At 43.4% G+C, this 16,747-nt stretch overlaps 1 protein-coding gene across 7 annotated transcripts in view; it reads left to right on the top strand.

The window, feature by feature from the left end:
- The window catches only part of AMOTL1 (angiomotin like 1), a 198,308-nt gene that overhangs the window by 147,836 nt on the left and 33,725 nt on the right, over window positions 1-16,747 (top strand). The gene's annotated exons all lie outside the window — the stretch shown is intronic.

Genomic DNA, 16,747 nt, shown 5'->3' with positions numbered 1-16,747 from the left:
ATGTCATTGGTTTTTAAATTATTTGCTTACTATTCCTGTTTGAGGGTTGAAAAATCAAGTGTCTTAAACTTCATTATGATCTGTGTTCCTTGCACTCAGCTAGATGGATGGATGGAAAAAGCACAGACTGAAACCCATTTGCATTTCATGTGGCATCAGGGACCCTTCACTTTCGCTGACAGTTCAGAGCCAGGAAATCCACATTCAGGTCTCAGCTCAAAGTAAATGGCAGTTACTCAGAGAAGGCTGCCTGAGATAAGATCCAGTCTTCCTTTTATATCTCCCTCCAGTTCCCTGTTCCCTTTGTAAACACTCATCATACTGTAAATAAGGAACCATTTGGATGACCATTTTCTCCCTTCCCTTTCTAAACTGTCCACACCATGAGGGCATGGACCCTGTCATTCTCACCATTCTAGTCTCAGGTTACTATGTTTCCAGAAGCTGGCACAGGGCCTGGTGCTTGGAAGCATTAAGCACTTGTTGGATGTTGAATGAAATGATGACCATTATCATTTTGTCCAAAACAGTTATTAGCTACCTACTATGAATGAGCTGTGTTCTAGACCATTGATCAGGAAACTCTTTCCATAAAGGGACAGCCTGTAAATAAGTCTAGGCTTGGGGGCCGCAGCTACTCAACTCCGTCCCTATGGTCTGAAAGTCACTGTAGATTAGCCATGGACAGATGGTGTGGCTGTGCGCTGGGTTCAGCCTGCAGGCCATCGTGTGTGGACTTCTGTTTTAGGCGCTGGTTATGGAGAAGTAACTTAGCATGCATGCATATGGAGGAGGAAGGGAAAGGAGAAGCCCCAACAAAGAAGGAGGATAGAAAATAACTTCAGAAATATTTATTAGATCTTATTTTGTTAATTGTCCCAATTTATAAATCAGGATTCAATTGTTATTTTCTTTTCCTGGTAGGGTTTTAGTCATCTTTTACTTCATTCCTAATTAGGTGAGCATGGTTATTTCACATGAGATTAACTGAGACACGTATGAATGCAGTTACAAGCCTTTGTTAGCCCAGTGGGAATCTGTAATTAGCTAATGGTGGAAACAGGGCTGGGCAGGGTAGTCCTGTGGTTAGCCACCGGTGGTAGCCTCCTGGGTGCCGAGGTCTTAGGGGTCCATCTCCCAGCAGGGCCATTAATCTACCCATAAGCATCCTGCTGTGAGGTGAGGTCTACAGTTCTTGGATTGAGGAGTATCTGAATGGCCATAAGTCTAGTTACTAGCCGTGTGTGTATCCTCTGAACTGGAGCTCGTTAAAAGCCATCTGATGGCCATTATGAGTGACAGTGATTTCAGAGGCTGTTGATCTGATGGTTCAAAGTTTACCTTTAGGTGGAGTTGCAAGTGTGCTCCCTCATAATCTAGCCTTCAGGTCCTGGTTCAGATCATGCAAAAACGGTGAGGTGGCCACCGCGGATTGAACACTTCCTGTCCACCAAGCACCGTGCTGACCTCTGTCAGTGCACAGTCCCGGTTTATCCTGCAAGCAGCCCTGTGAAGTAGGTATTACAGGTCTTTAACGGATGAGCGAACTAGGGCACAGGAAGGTTAAGGAACTTGTCCATGGTTATACAGGCAGGTAAGTGGAGCAGACAGGCTTTGAACCCAGGGCATCCTGATTCTCGAGAGCTGCTTCCTGTGTACCAGGCATTGGAGACAGGTAGCAGAGTTGGATTCCCAATGATTTTAGAGCTCACTTAGCGTGGCCTCCATGCTTCATTAAAGAAGAAACTGTGACCAAAGATGATTAAACGATTTGTCCAAGGCCCCCTCAGTACTTAATGCAAGACCATGATAAGAATAGGGACCTCCTTTTTCTTATGTTTTTTTTTTCCTTTCCAGCCTCCAAAGGTCATCTCTGTTGGCTCTGGGAGTAATAAGAGATTTCACATTTTTTACCCAGAGAAGAATCCAGCTTAGTAAGCAAACATAAATAATTCTTGTACTAGAATTTTTACTGCAAATTATTTAGCCCAGTACTGTAACTTAATGATAGTGTATTCAAGTCATCTCAAATGAGTTCTAGCTACTGGAATGAACATTTTATGTTTCTTAACCTTTTACATCTGTCTTTGAACCTGAGCCAATTATAATAAAAAGCCTTGCTGGATAATTCAGTATATCTCCTCAGATACTAAAACAAGAAAATTATTGAGACCAGCCTAGAATCTTAAAAGTTTTCTCAAAACGTCTATGAAATTAAACTCTTTGTTCTCTGGATGATAAGAATAAAAAATAAACAAATTACAATAAGTAACCTTGGGGTGTGGTTTCTTACAATTAGTTTTTGAAATTATTTTTGGTTCATGATTTGGAAGGAGAATATGCGGTTGTATCTTAATGGAATCCAAGAACTTTGAGGGGACAAAGTGTTTCTTTTAAGTTCAGAAAATTTGGTCTTGGACCATTAAAAATAAGCTTGCATCTGCTTCTAATTTGCTTCTTGCCGACAAAGACTGTGGTTTGGTAGAAAGAAGAAGAAAAGGATCTGCTCAAAGCAAGTTATGAAATTGACAATGGAAGAGCTCGCAGAAGCTAAAGGAAGGGAGAATCTGTAATTGCAGGTGACTCATTTATTTCTCCCTGATCAGGAGATTAAACCACTTCCGTTCCCACATATAACAGTTTCCCCAGCATCTGCTTCTTTCACCCAGGTTTTGGTGTTAAGCCGTGTCTGCCATTCAGAGGTCCCGTTTAGAAAGCATAGTTTTATTATACATATTATAATAATGCCTTGAAGTGAAAGTGAAGTGTTAGTCTCTCAGTTGTGTCCAACTCTTTGCAACTCCGTGGCTGTCACCTGCCAGGCTTCTCTGTCCATGGGATTCTCCAGGAAAGAATACTGGAGTGAGTTGCCATGCCCTCCTCCAGGGGATCTTCCCGACCCAGAGATCAAACCTGCCCAACATTGCAGGCAGGTTCTTTACCATTTGAGTGATCAGGGAGGCCCCTAATTAAACCAAATATAGGTTTATAACACGTACCTATATTTTCATACAGTAAAGTTGACACATTTTAAGTGTACAGTGCGACAAGCCGTGACAGCTGTCACAGTCCAGCCCCCGTGCAGGTCGAGCGTGTGCAGCTCTGACCTCTGCAGCGAAAGGCCTCCCCTCACCATCTGTCCCCCTGCCTCACATCTTACTCCCTTCAGGTCGTTGGTCTCTGCATTATGTCCAGGTTCTGTGGTTGTTTTCTGCAAGGGCAGCAAAATTGTCTGGTAGGTTCTGACTTTGTCATACTTGGAAACAGACGTGTCTGTTGTTTATCATTTTGTATGAAGAAGAGAGAAGGCAGAAAAGGACTTCTGTGGAGATTATAGAAAGCGTAAGCCATCAGGTTTCATTGACAATTCGTGCATGGGTGTATAGTCAAAATCAAATGCCCTGTGCGTCCTGACATTTTTAATGCATTGCATAATTTATTATGCTGTCTGCAGTGACACAGAAGTAGCAGTACGTTTTTACTTCACGTTAAAAATATAAAGTGGAAGGTCAAACAGCACATGAGGAGGCTGAGCCAGGTGAATGGATGTATGAATATAGAAGGTTTTGCTGAGTAAGTTTGCTGGTTGTGTATGTATTTAGGCAGGTTAAAAAATACCTATGAATTATACTTGAAAGTATAAGTATAGTTTCTAAAATTAAAATGCAATACTGAAAATGATTAGATTAGAAAAAGTTATATTGACAGAGCTTTTACTGCTATTCAGATATTTTGCCAAATCCATACCTGAAATATTTTACATTGGGTGCTATAAAAAGCACTTTGCAGTATTAAACTCACTTTCTGGATACTAAAGAGCAGCAGATAAATAGAGTATGGTAAGACCAAATGTGTTGTTTTCCTCAATTAGATCAATAGATTTTGTGGTTTGAGTTTGTTACTTTCCAGGGAAAAGCATCTGAAAAGGATTATTTTTGAATTTTTAAAGATTGAGTTAGAATTTGATCGTGTATTAATAGAACACTCGTTCGGTGAGGTGTTGCCTAAACTTTTTCTATTTCTTCCCATAGGAAACATTTCTACTATCTTAGATCCCTAAAATCCTACAAAGATAGAAGGATTTAGACACGATATAAAGTAAGTCCAGGAGGTGGAAGGATTAACTCAGACGTTGGCCACTGTCCCTGGAGTACAAGTAGAAAACTGTCAAGACTCGTGAAAGAACTACTTTCCCTCTCAAAGTATATGTATGCAGGTTCTCCCATGCAGGAGAGGTCTCCTTGATTGCAAGAATCAATGTGTAGCCTTCAGTGTGGGCCTGGAAAACAGATATATATGTTAGAGTAATGTAGCTGCCATGCTGCTGCTGTTTAGTTGCTAAGTCGTAGCTACGTCTTTGTGACCCCATGGGCTGTAGTCCACCAGGCGCCTCTGCCCATGGGATTTCCCAGGCAAGAATACTCGAGTGGGTTGCCATTTCCTTCTCCATTTGTAAAAGGGAAATTTTCTATTTTCTTTTTAACTTTGGGCAATGAAGACTGAATGAATCCTTCACACATAAGGCTTTACCTCCCATATTGATTCATTTCTCCAAGTGTCTTCCCTACATTTTAACAGCGGCCATTTCCACAAATCAGTGTTTCCCTTGTAATGTCTGAACTATTAGCTTTCAATCTCAGAGGTCTTATTTAAAGAGAGTTTATCTGGGGACTTCTCTGGTGGTCCACTGGCTAAGACTCCATGCTCCCAATGCAGGGGGGTGCAAATTTGATCCCTGGTCGAGGATCTAAGATCCCCCATGCTGAGTGGTGTGGCCAAAATAAAGAAGAAAAGAACGCTTATCTGGAAGCTCAGATAAAACGCACGAAGCCGAAACAGGTTTCTGGTTAGGACAGGGGCGCATTTGTCAGGAGCCCCTTCCTTCCTACCTGGCCCAGCATCCCTTTTCTCCCCTCCCCCTCCTCCTCCCAGGACTCTGCAGAACAGAGTTTGGTTCTTAATCTTTCTTATTACAGAATTCATTTTGAAACAGTTCACTCTCAGCCATTTAAAGCAAACCCTGGCTAGAGTGTTCTGTGTTTGTTCACAGACTTATTTAGCCGCCCACTCACAGCCCCTGTCTCGCTGTTTCCGGGAACCATGACAGCACGCACGCGCGTACGAGGATGGCAGGGAGCCCAACAGCCCGGTCTGAAATAATGAGCTTCCTTACCTGAGAAACTTATCAGCCCATTTTACAAAGACAGCAAAAAGCCAAACCGGGAGGATATGGAGTCAGCTTTGTATTGTCACTTTAGAATTTCTGAATGAATGAGTGTGGCTTTTAAAGGTAGATCATCTCTCAGGTTGTTTTGCATCAGATAAACTTCATGTGAACAGATTGCTCTTACGTGCTGTAAACAGTGCTCTGTTTGGATTATATTTTTTGGATGTGTCAGTGTAGCTTTCAAACTGGAGTGAGGGAGTGAGGGCAGATGGAAGAAGGAGCTTCCGAGGGCATTAAGAGAATATCTTTGAGGCAAAATGAACCTAAATAGCTTGGCTTATAGTGAAGTACTTGGAGTACCTTCCTCTTGTCTTTCCACTCTTATAACCCCAGCAGAGAAGACTTGCAAGTGGATCTGACTCTCCAGTTATTCCGTGAATCATAGCCGACCCTTGGAATAGGCTCCTCTGCCACGTCTGCTCAGAATTACAAGATACGGTGCCAGGATATGGCCAAAGAATCCTAAGGAAGAAGAAACAGGAGGGGACATTTTAGGAAGGGATAATAAGGCAAATAATTATTCAGATGTCTTTCCAGAAGAAGGAGTCTGTTTTATCAGCATGGTGGAGCAGTGTCTAGTTACCAGAATTGTTGCCAGGAGTCCTGGGCAGCCTGTCCTGAGGGATTACTACCAGGTCCTTTCTTGGTGGAGGAGGGAATCAGTTCAGTTCAGTTGCCCAGTCGTGTCCGACTCTGCAACTCCATGAACCACAGCACACCAGGCCTCCCTGTCCATCACCAACTTCGGGAGTTCACTCAAACTCATGTCCATTGAGTCAGTGATGCCATCCAACCATCTCATCCTCTGTCATCCCCTTCTCCTCTTGCCTTCAATCTTTCCTGGCATCAGGGTCTTTTCCAGCAAGTCAGTTCTTCGCATCAGATGGCCAAGGTATTGGAGTTTCAGCTTCAGCATCAGTCTTTCCAATGAATATTTAGGACTGATTTCCTTTAGGATGGATCTCCTTGCAGTCCAAGGCTTTTTTTGGTGGAAGAGAGCATAGAGGTGTAAAGAAAGAACAGTGAATGTATTATTGACCTTTTGGTTACAAAAAGAAAAATTTGATTGGGCTAGCTTAGCCCTGGAAAAGAGAACTATTATTGTTGGGTTTGGGTTTTTTTTGTTTTTGTAGTATCCTTGTATGTGAAGGAGGCCCTAGGCAAGATGTGTAGACACGCTTCGCAGGGGCCAGGGGCCCAGGCCGGCCTGTCTGTGAGAATACAAGGGGAGATGGTTTGGGGGGACTTCCCTTTCCCTCTCCCCTTCCTACCATAGCCTCTCCATATCCATCTGCTTGATTCTTCACCCTCTGCATGTACACGCTCTGTCCGGCGTGCATGTGGGATGTGGTCCCTGGCCTCAGAGCTGGGCTCCCGTTCTGTGTCAGCATCCCGCTCGCCCAGGCGCCCCCTCATGCAGTTCCAGACGTTTCGCTTGGCCTGGCTCGGGTCACAGGGCCCTTCAGGTTTGCTCCTGTCACATGGAGAGTGTGGGATTGGGGATGAGAGGGGCTTTGTAATGCAGACGCGGCTGCTTGGAATTTAGCCCTGCAAAACGGGGACCACAGTAGACATTTTTCCAAGTGGAGCGTTCTCTGAGCAGCCACTGTGACAGCCGTCTACTCCAGGTAAAGATGTACTTGCCTCTTTATATAGGTAGGTATAGAGTTAATTTACAACTTTGTTTTAGTTTCAAGTGTACAGCAAAATGATTCAACTTTATGTATATACATATATAAATATATATGTGTGTATATATGTATATATATGATAAATATATATCATCATCCTTTTCAGATTCTTTTTCATTATAGGTTATTGTAAGATAGTATATTCCTGTGCAGTACAGTCCATCCTTGTTGGTTATCTATTTTATATACAGTAGTGTGTATGTATTAATCCCAAACTCCTAATTTATTAATATCTCCCCCCACACACAAGCACCATCCCCTTTGGTAACCATAAGTTTGTTTTCTATGTCTATGACTCTATTTCTGTTTTATAAATAAGTTCTTTTGTATTTTTTTTTCTTTAGATTCCACATATAAATTACATTCTGTGATATTTGGAAAGGGACCTCTCTTTTGCCTTCCAAGCATTCTAGTGAATTAGTCACCCCTTGGTCACGCTGGTGGTAGCCAGACTCCTCTGTCCCTCCAGCTATATTGGGCTTAGGGGAAAACTTATCAAAAAACCTTTATATCAAGAAAGGCCTATAACAACCTAGAGAGGTGGGAAGGGGTGGGAGATGGGAGGGAGGTTTAAAAGTGAGGGAATATATGTGTACCTATGGCTGATTCATGTTATGCAGAAACCAACACAATATTGTAAAGCAATTATCCTTCAATTAAAAATAAATAAATTTTTAAAAAGAAAGGCCTAGAAAATTAATTCCTGCTTGAGAAGGGCCAGTTTGTAGCTTTGCTCCCCTCATCAGCTCCAGCCATAAGTTGGAGCTCTGCATTAAAAACCAGCAGCACATTTAGTAGAGAAATGCAAATCAAAGCTACAGTGAGGTATTTGCTCACACTGATCAGAATGGCCATCATCCAAAAAATCTACAAGCACTAAATGCTGGAGAGGCTGTGGAGAAAAGGGAACCCTCTTGCACAGCTGTGGGGATATAAATTGATGCAGTCACCATGGAGAACAGTATGGAGATTCCTTAAATTAGGGGAAAAAACTACCATGTGACCCAGCAATCCCACTACTGAGCATATACCCTGAGAAAACTATAATTGAAAAAGACACAGGTACCCCAGTGTTCATTGCAGCACTGTTTACAATAGCCAGGACATGGAATCAACCACATGTCCATCAGTGGATGAATGGATAAAGAGGTTGTGGTACATATACACAATGGAATATTACTCAGCCTTTAAAAGGATTGAATTTCAGTCCATTCTAGTGGGGTGGATGAATCTAAAGCCTGTTATATAAAGTGAAGTAAGTCAGAAAGAGAAAAACAAATATCATATATTAATGCATATATAAGGAATCTAGAAAAAATGGTATTGATGAACCTATTTACAAAGCAGGAATAGAAACACAGACATAGAGAATAGACTGATGGATCCAGCAGGGGAAGGAGAAGTGAAGAAGTGAAGTTGCTCAGTCGTGTCCGACTCTTTGCGACCCCATGGACTGTAGCCTACCAGGCTCCTCAGTCCATGGGATTTTCCAGGCAAGAGTACTGGAGTGGGTTGCCATTGCCTTCTCCAGGGGAATCTTCCCAACCTAGGGATCGAACCTGGGTCTCCTGCATTGTAGGCAGACGCTTTACCATCTGAGCCTCCAGGGAAGCCCAAGGGGAAGGAGAGGGTGGGACAAGTTGAGAGAGTAGCATTGAAACATATAATATACACTACCATTTGTTAAATTTTGAAAGTGAAAGAGGAGAGTGAAAAAGTTGGCTTAAAACTCAACATTCAGAAAACTAAGATCATGGCATCTGGTCTCATCACTTCATGGCAAATAGATGGGAAAACAATGGAAACAGTGACAGACTTTATTTTTGGGGGGCTCCAAAATCACTGCAGATGGTGACTGCAGTCATGAAATTAAAAGACGCTTGCTCCTTGGAAGAAAAGCTATGACAAACCTAGACAGCATATGAAAAAGCAGAGATATTACTTTACCAACAAAGATCCGTCTAGTCAAGGCTATGGTTTTTCCAGTGGTCATGTATGGATGTGAGAGTTGGACTGTAAAGAAAGTTGAGTGCCGAAGAATTGATGCTTTTGACCTGTGGTGTTGGAGAAGACTCTTGAGAGTCCCTTGGACTGCAAGGAGATCCAACCAGTCAATCCTAAAGGAAATCAGCCCTGAATATTCACTGGAAGGACTGATGCTGAAGCTGAAACTCCAATACTTTGGCCACCTGATATGAAGAACTGACTCACTGGAGAAGACCCTGATGCTGGGAAAGATTGAAGGCGGGAGGAGAAGGGGATGACAGAGGATGAGATGATTGGATGGCATCACCGACTCAATGGACATGAGTTTGAGTAAGCTCCAGGAGTTGGTGATGGACAGGGAAGCCTGGTGTGCTGCAGTCCATGTGGTCGAAAAGAGTTGGACACGACTGAGCGACTGAACTGACTGACTGACTGGCTATATGTTAAATAGATAGCTAGTGGGAAGCTGCTATATGACACAGGATCCCCAGCCTTGTGCTCTGTGACAACCTGGAGGGGTGGGTAAGGTGACAGGGAGGTTCAAGAGGGAGGGGACATATATGTACACATATGACTGATTCGCATCACAGTATGGCAGAAACCAGCACAACATCGTAAAGCAATTATCCTCCAATTAAAAATAACAACAACAAAAACCCAGCAGTGCAGGGCACGGTGCCCTGACACCTCCACTGCCAGACCCCGCAGCCCAGGCTCCACCCTCAGTGTTTCTCCACAGAGGTTACTAGGATGCATCACCCTGTGCTTCAGCCAGCAGTTAAGCTTGGTGCTCAAATAGTAATTGCAGAACACTTGCAACAGACAGTCCACTGCAGACTTTGCCCAGAACTGGCAAAGGTGAAGGGTAAGACGGGAGGGGAGCTGCTTTGAATTCTAGACCCAGTTCTCATTTCCATCGACTTCTGCTCTTTTTCAAGCCAAGAGATGACCCTATGGGTAGAGACACAAAAGAAGCTACCATTAGACCTGTCACAAGTGTCATAGCTCATGTTGCTTCAGATTTTCCAGTTGGCAGACGGAGTTGATGCGAGGATTCATGAAATGAGGTTGTGTGGTAAAGCTGAAGGCACAGTTCCTGGGGCAGGAGAAACACCAGTGTCATGCGTCTCAGCTCTTGTTGTTTATTAAGTGTCTGTTAAATGCCAAACCCCACGGTAGGTATTTTATGTGCTAAGTCGCTTCAGTCATGGCCGACTCTGTGCATCCCTACGGACTGTAGCCTGCCAGGCTCCTCTGTCCATGGGATTCTCCAGGCAAGAATACTGGAGTGGGTTGCCAGTCCCTTCTCCAGGGATCTTCCCAACCCAGGGAGCGAACCCGTGGCTCTTATGTCTCCTGCATGGGCAGCTGGATTCTTTACCGCTAGTACCACCTAGGTCGTCATTTTAATCCTCACAACATTCCTGCAAAATCCCTTCTTAGTTGCATCGGAGGAGATGGAGTCTGAACAGGGGAAGTCACGTGTTCAAAGTGAGCCAGCCTGTGAAGGTGCCAGGATCGTACCAGGTCGGCCGGCTACAAAGCCCACGCCATCGCTGTGGTTTCCAGAGTCAACAGTGTGTGCGCAGACAGCCTCTGTGTAAATGGGACTGGAGCCATCAGGCTAAACAACGCCCCACTCCACACAGTCGAGGGTAATTCATATCCACTGAGTAAACAGACCATTCTGGGCATGAGTTCCCTTGTGTCAACTTGCCTGTTCTAAGAATTCTCAGTATATACCTTGGAGCTCGACCAGAGGTTTAATGTGAGGCTGGTCTTTCTCAAGATCCATCCCGAGGGGCTTCACTAGTAAACTGCAGGGACCTTCCTATGAGATGGTTTCACTTATAGGACTCACCCTTGGCATCCCCCAAGAGATGACTTTTTCAGATGGCCCTGACATCTGAAGTGTCTCCAGGGGATTAAGGGGCACAGTGACCCCACCACGTAGGCTCACTGCTTTGGCAGCCCCTCTTCCTCCTACCCTGGGTTTGCGGCAAGGGTCCTCCCTGTGTTGTCATAGAAACTGTGCCAGCATCTCTTAGAGCAGCTGGTCCCAGGGCCTTTGCCTGTGTCCCTGCCTCTCTTCCCACCCGACTAAAAGCAGGGTGCTCTGGCCTATTCACCTTGTAGCCTGAGAATTTATCACACTTTTTGGACAAGAAGAATAGCCTTAGCATGTCATAGTTGATATTTGCTATATGCATATATGCATTTTGAAATAGGTACTGTTGGTGAGTAGGTGAGTAGGATCCTTACCTTAAAGACAAGGAAACTGAGGCACAAAGATGTTCATTTATTCTGAGTCACAAAGCTATATAGGAAACTTGATATTAGATTTGTGCTTTTATACCCGGAGAAAAACATGATCCGAAAGGATATGTGCACCTCAGTGTTCATTGCAGAACTGTTTACCAGTAAGCATACTGTTTACTGTTTACCTAAACGTCCATTGACAGGGGAATGGATAAAGAAGGTGCGGTGCCTGTTTATAATGGCATATTACTCTGGCATTGAAAAGAAGGAAATCATGCCATTTGCAGCAACATGGATGGGCCTAGAGAGTGTAATACTGAGCGAAGCAAATCAGAGAAAAAGACATATCATATGGTATCTCTTATATGTGGGATATAAAAAGAAATGGTACAAATAAGCTTATTTACAAAACAGAAAGAGACTCACAGACTTAGAAAACAAACTTATGGTTTCCCAAGGGGAAGGGATAGTTAGAGACTTTGGGAAGATCATGTATACACTGCTACATTTGAAATGGATAACCAACAAAATCTTATTGTATAGCACATGGAACTCTGTTGAGTGTTATGTGGCAGCCTGCATGGGAGTGGGATTTGGGGGAGAATGGATACATGTATATGTATGGCTGAGTCCCTTCACTCTTCGCCTGAAACTACAACATTGCTAATCGGCTATGCTCCAATACAACATAGAAAGTTTAAAGTGTTTAAAAAAAAATTATAAGACAACTATGCTCCAGTAAAAGTTAATTAAAAGGAAAAAGGTTCATGCTTTTGTCCAGTACTCTGAATCCTCCACATAGCAAATACTTAATTAATATTTGCAAAAAGATACACGTGTAGTATCAGTCGCCGTATATTGAGATGATGATATGACCCGTGACATACTTAAACCTGTGCCATGATGAGCTGGTAGCGATGATGCTCTCCCAAACCTCCTGTTCTGTCATCCCGGAGGTCTTCACCCCTCATGCTTGTACAGTGGAGACATGAGGCGCTTTGCCTGTGAACGTGCATTACAGAGGTGTGGTGAGGGTTCTGGCTCTCCTACTGACGAGCATCACCTCTGTGGGCACATTACTTATTCTCCACTGGAAAATGGGAATCCTAACAGTGCCTCCCTCGTAGAGTAAGCTGAAAGGAGAGATCATGAATGGAATAATGAAAGGGAATAATGTAAGTCACCATTCCTGGGACACAGTAGCCATTCACAAACACGAGTTGTCATGAACATTGTCTTTAAAACGGGAGCACTTCCTATCAGTGGACAAGGAGTTCTGAGCCAGTGTGAATGACATTAACATTGCTTCAGCCTGAAGTTTAAGGTCATCAAACTCAGGGCAGAGATGTCTGAACCCAGGAATTCCAGAGCTAATGCAGTCTCCCCCCCAGTACCCACATCTTTGTCCTGATGTGCCAACTGTGAGATTCAGGGAGCCTGGGCAGAAGAAGGGAGCCAGAGACCTTCAAGGTCAGTACCAGCCATCTGATGAGTGGTGGCTTCAGAGGTGAAGTGGACCGCTACATAGCAAAGGCTGTCAGGAGACCCCAAGGAGGTCAAATGCTAACTGCTAACGAGAGCTGCCATTTATTTTACTGTTGGCAGTGAACTTGGCACCCAGTAGAGATTCATTCATTCATTTATTCATTCAACAACACTTACTGAGCCAGGCAGTGGTCTAGGCTCAATAATGACCTAAAGAGATAAAGATCTATCTGTTTCTGTCCTTTTAGTCTTTATCTGCCTCATCTTTGTCAACAGACTCATCACAACAATTCCATGATGTAGCTTTTATCTTTCCCATTTGATAGATGAAGGTGCTGAGACTCAAAGAGGTTATTCCTTGCCCAAGGCCTCAAAGCTAAAAAGTGGTGAACCTGGGATTTGAATCCAGCTCTTTCAGATGCCAAAGTCCATCCCCTATCCACAGTTTGATACTGCCAATCAAGGGAATAGCAAAAACTGGAATTGTATGTGTTGGGGGAAGGGAGGAGTATTCATTAATCCAGAAATCCAAGGAGTTGTCATAGTTGTCATTGTAACAAGGCAGTGTTTGTGATCAACTTGCAAACTGCAAGAAGCTCTAGTTGTGGCTTCTACACTTTGCCTTTGGTCAAACCTCAGGTGTCTTTGCCCTCAACAAAGACAGAAAGTGTTAAGCTTAGGTTGATAACCAAGCAGAAACTCTGAAATCCAGTGGTGCATCCCCAGGTCTGCCTGCTGAGAAACTAACCCCTGGGTGCCCTCCAGAGCCTGGACAAGGCCAGTGGGCACCATGCCTGTTCAGATGTTGTCCAAACCCAGGGAGCTAGTGCTCAAATGTCAGTAATTTTGCACAGAAGGCGTGAAATGCTCTGGTCCGCCTGGGGCTGTGGATGGGGATGCCCAGAGCTTCTGGCCCATTTGTTTAGGCCTCTTGCATGCACGGGGAAGGAAGTTTCAGAAGTAGCATCTCATGCCACTGAAAGGGAGAAGGCAGTTGGTCGTTGCAGTGGGATATGGGAGCTGAAAAGTAATGCTCTTTTCTGGGTCAGGATGTTGGTGGCCTCACTTTGTTTTTGAGAGATGCCATTATTTCTCGCCATCTCAGCCAGCACTCTCTTTACAAGTCTGCTCATTCATTCTATCCATTCTGAAGCTGTTCCATTGTAGGCTGATTCCCTTGACATAAGCTCACGGGGCAAGGGCAGTGCAGTCAGGCGGGAAGGACATCACAGCAGCCGTCAGGAGACCGGCCTTTGTCCCTGGCTCTGCCCCAGCTGGCGGGCACGCTGGGCAAGTGCCTTTGCTCCCGGGCTTCCCTCTCCTCACGTGTTAAGCAAAGGGGGCAGAACTGGATGGTGATATTTCCTGTGATTCCTCCTGGCTTTAAAATTGTGAGTTATTTACTGAGTATTAGCCGAAGGATTGATGCTTTTGAACTGTGGTGTTGGGGAAGACTTTTGAGAGTCCCTTTACAAGGAGATCAAATCAGTTAATCCTAAAGGAAATCAGTCCTGAATATTCATTGGAAGGACTGATGCTGAGGTTGAAGCTCCAATATTTTGGCCACCTGATACAACGAACTGACTCATTTGAAAAGACCCTGATGCTGGGAAAGACTGAGGGCAGGAAGAGAAGGGGACAGCAGAGGATGAAATGGTTGGATGGCATCACCGACTCAATGGACATTAGTTTGAGTAGGCTCCAGGAGTTGGTGATGGACAGGGAAGCCTGACGTGTTGTAGTCCATGGGGTCTCAAAGAGTTGGACACAACAGAGCAAATGAACAACAATAAGCAGCCCTAAAATGTCTTCGCCCTATATTCAGAACCACATTTTCCCTTCTCCTTACAAGCGGCATTCCTTCTACTGCTTCAGTGCCTGTAAGACCAGTCCTTGATGTTTGATAACTGTGCTAAATGAATGAGTGGCTATCCAAGGAAATCATAAATGAATGAAACCACTATCACAAGCTTGTACAGCTTCTAGACTTTGGTTCTTAGTGTTTCAGTTTGGTTTGCTAGGAGGACTAGATAACCAGTATGAGGCATTTGAGTATGTGGGCACAGAGAAATCAATTTCTTTTTTTTTCCTCTCTTTTTTATATTTTAAATTATGAAATTATGATAACACATTTATAGGAGACTTGAAAAATACAGAACAAGGTTACATATAGTTCCACTATATGTTACAATTATTTTTTAAGTAGAAAATTAAGATTTTTAGTTGGAGTTTCAGTATTAAACTCTCAAAAAGTAATAGAATGAATATATAGAAGTAGGATATAGTGGACCTGAAAGCACTATGAAACAGTTAAACATAATTAAGATATATATATTTTTCACACAACAGTAGGATACAAATTCTACTCAAGTTCCCATAGACTCTAAACTAGGAGACATCGGAACATATCCAGGGACATAAAACAAGGTGAAGAAATTTATGATCTAAAGATATTGAAATCATACAGAGTCTGTTCTCTTATCACTGTGGAATTATATTAGAAATCAATATCAAAAGATATTTGAAAATGACAAACATATTTTCAGATTCTGTGTGACATTTACCAAGAGAGATCTTTGACTTAGCCATTGAAAGCCTCAATAAAGTTAAAAGACTGAAAAAACACAGAGGGTGATTGCAGAGAAGAAATCATTTAAATGAGAAATTGATATCAATGATACTTTAAAAAATCCCATATATGAAGAAGTCAATTTGTAACTATTGTTGTTGCTGTTAAATGCCCTGTTTTCTGCAACTATGGAAGAGTATGCACAGGGTTTTGTAGCCACCTTTTTTCAACAATGAAGATTTTTTTCCTCATCACTAATAGTCTCTTATTTAGTTTTAATGGCAGCATCCTATTCTATTGTAGGGTTTACTGTATTTTATTTAACCAATCCCTTAATTTTACACATTAAGTCCATTCAAGTTTCTCCATATTATAAACAACATATCTAAATATTCTAAGTTACTTTAAAAATAAAATATACAGGCATGTCTCATTTTATTGCACTTTGTTTGGTTGCCTTCCCCCCCACCCCAAATTAAAGGTTTGTAGTTACAAACCTTTGAGTAAGTCTCTTGGTGCCGTCTTTCTAAAAGTATCTACTCCAGTCCCTATGTTATGTTTTGGTAAATCTCACAATATCTCAGACTTTTTCATTATTATCATACTTGTCATGGTAACGTGATCAATGATCTTTGACAGTACTGTTTTGTTTTGGCCTTTTTTAGCAATAAAGTATATTTTAATTAAAGTATGAGGATTGTTTTTTAGTCACAGTCCTATTACTGCACGCTTGTGCTGTGCTCAGTTGCTTCGGTTGTGTCCGACTCCTTGGGATCCTGTGGACTGTAGCCCGACAGGCTCTTCTGTGCTTGAGATTCTCCAGGCAAGAATACTGGAGTGGGTTGCCCTTCTGTACTCCAGGGGATCTTCCCAATCCAGGTATTGAACCCACGTCACCTGGGCTCCTGCATTGCAGGCGGATTCTTTATCCACTGGGAAGCCCGTTGCGTGCTTGGTAGACTACAATATAATCTAAGATCTACTGGACCCAGGGATCGAATCTGCATCTCTTACGTCTCCTGCATTGGCAGGCAGGTTCCTTACCAATACTGCCACCTGGGGAGCCCATAACTTTTATATGCACTGGGAAACCAAAAAAATTTATGTGACTTGCTTTATTATGGCCTGGAGTAGAACCCACAGCATCTCTGAGGTGTGCCTGCATTGCTTTGTAACAGGAGACATGTTTTCCATAAAAAATACTGACCTCATGACACCATGGGCCCTGTCTGCTTGTCAAACGGCGGGCGAGGCTATGGGAGAGCCAGGTGGGAGCGGCAAGGGGGAGGTGCCCTTTGCGCGCCACATGCGGAGAGATGTGATCACCCTCAGTTACAGCATCAGTGGAGGAGAGGAAGGCTGTTTGCACACATCCAGATCACTTTGCTTTTCCTCTCATGAACAGAACCAAGAGAAAAGGTGAAGCTGGGTTACATGGACGAGGACCCAGCCAGAGACTGGAGGCCTGGGTTGAAGCTCCCCTCTGCTGCCTGGCCTCAGAGCGAAAGCTGAACCTCCTGGACCGGGGTT

This window comes from Bos indicus, chromosome 15 (genome assembly GCF_029378745.1).
Source record: "Bos indicus isolate NIAB-ARS_2022 breed Sahiwal x Tharparkar chromosome 15, NIAB-ARS_B.indTharparkar_mat_pri_1.0, whole genome shotgun sequence".
NCBI lineage: Eukaryota > Metazoa > Chordata > Mammalia > Artiodactyla > Bovidae > Bos > Bos indicus.
The sequence above is the reverse complement of the archived record's forward strand: the minus strand, read 5'-3'. Positions and strand labels throughout refer to the sequence as shown.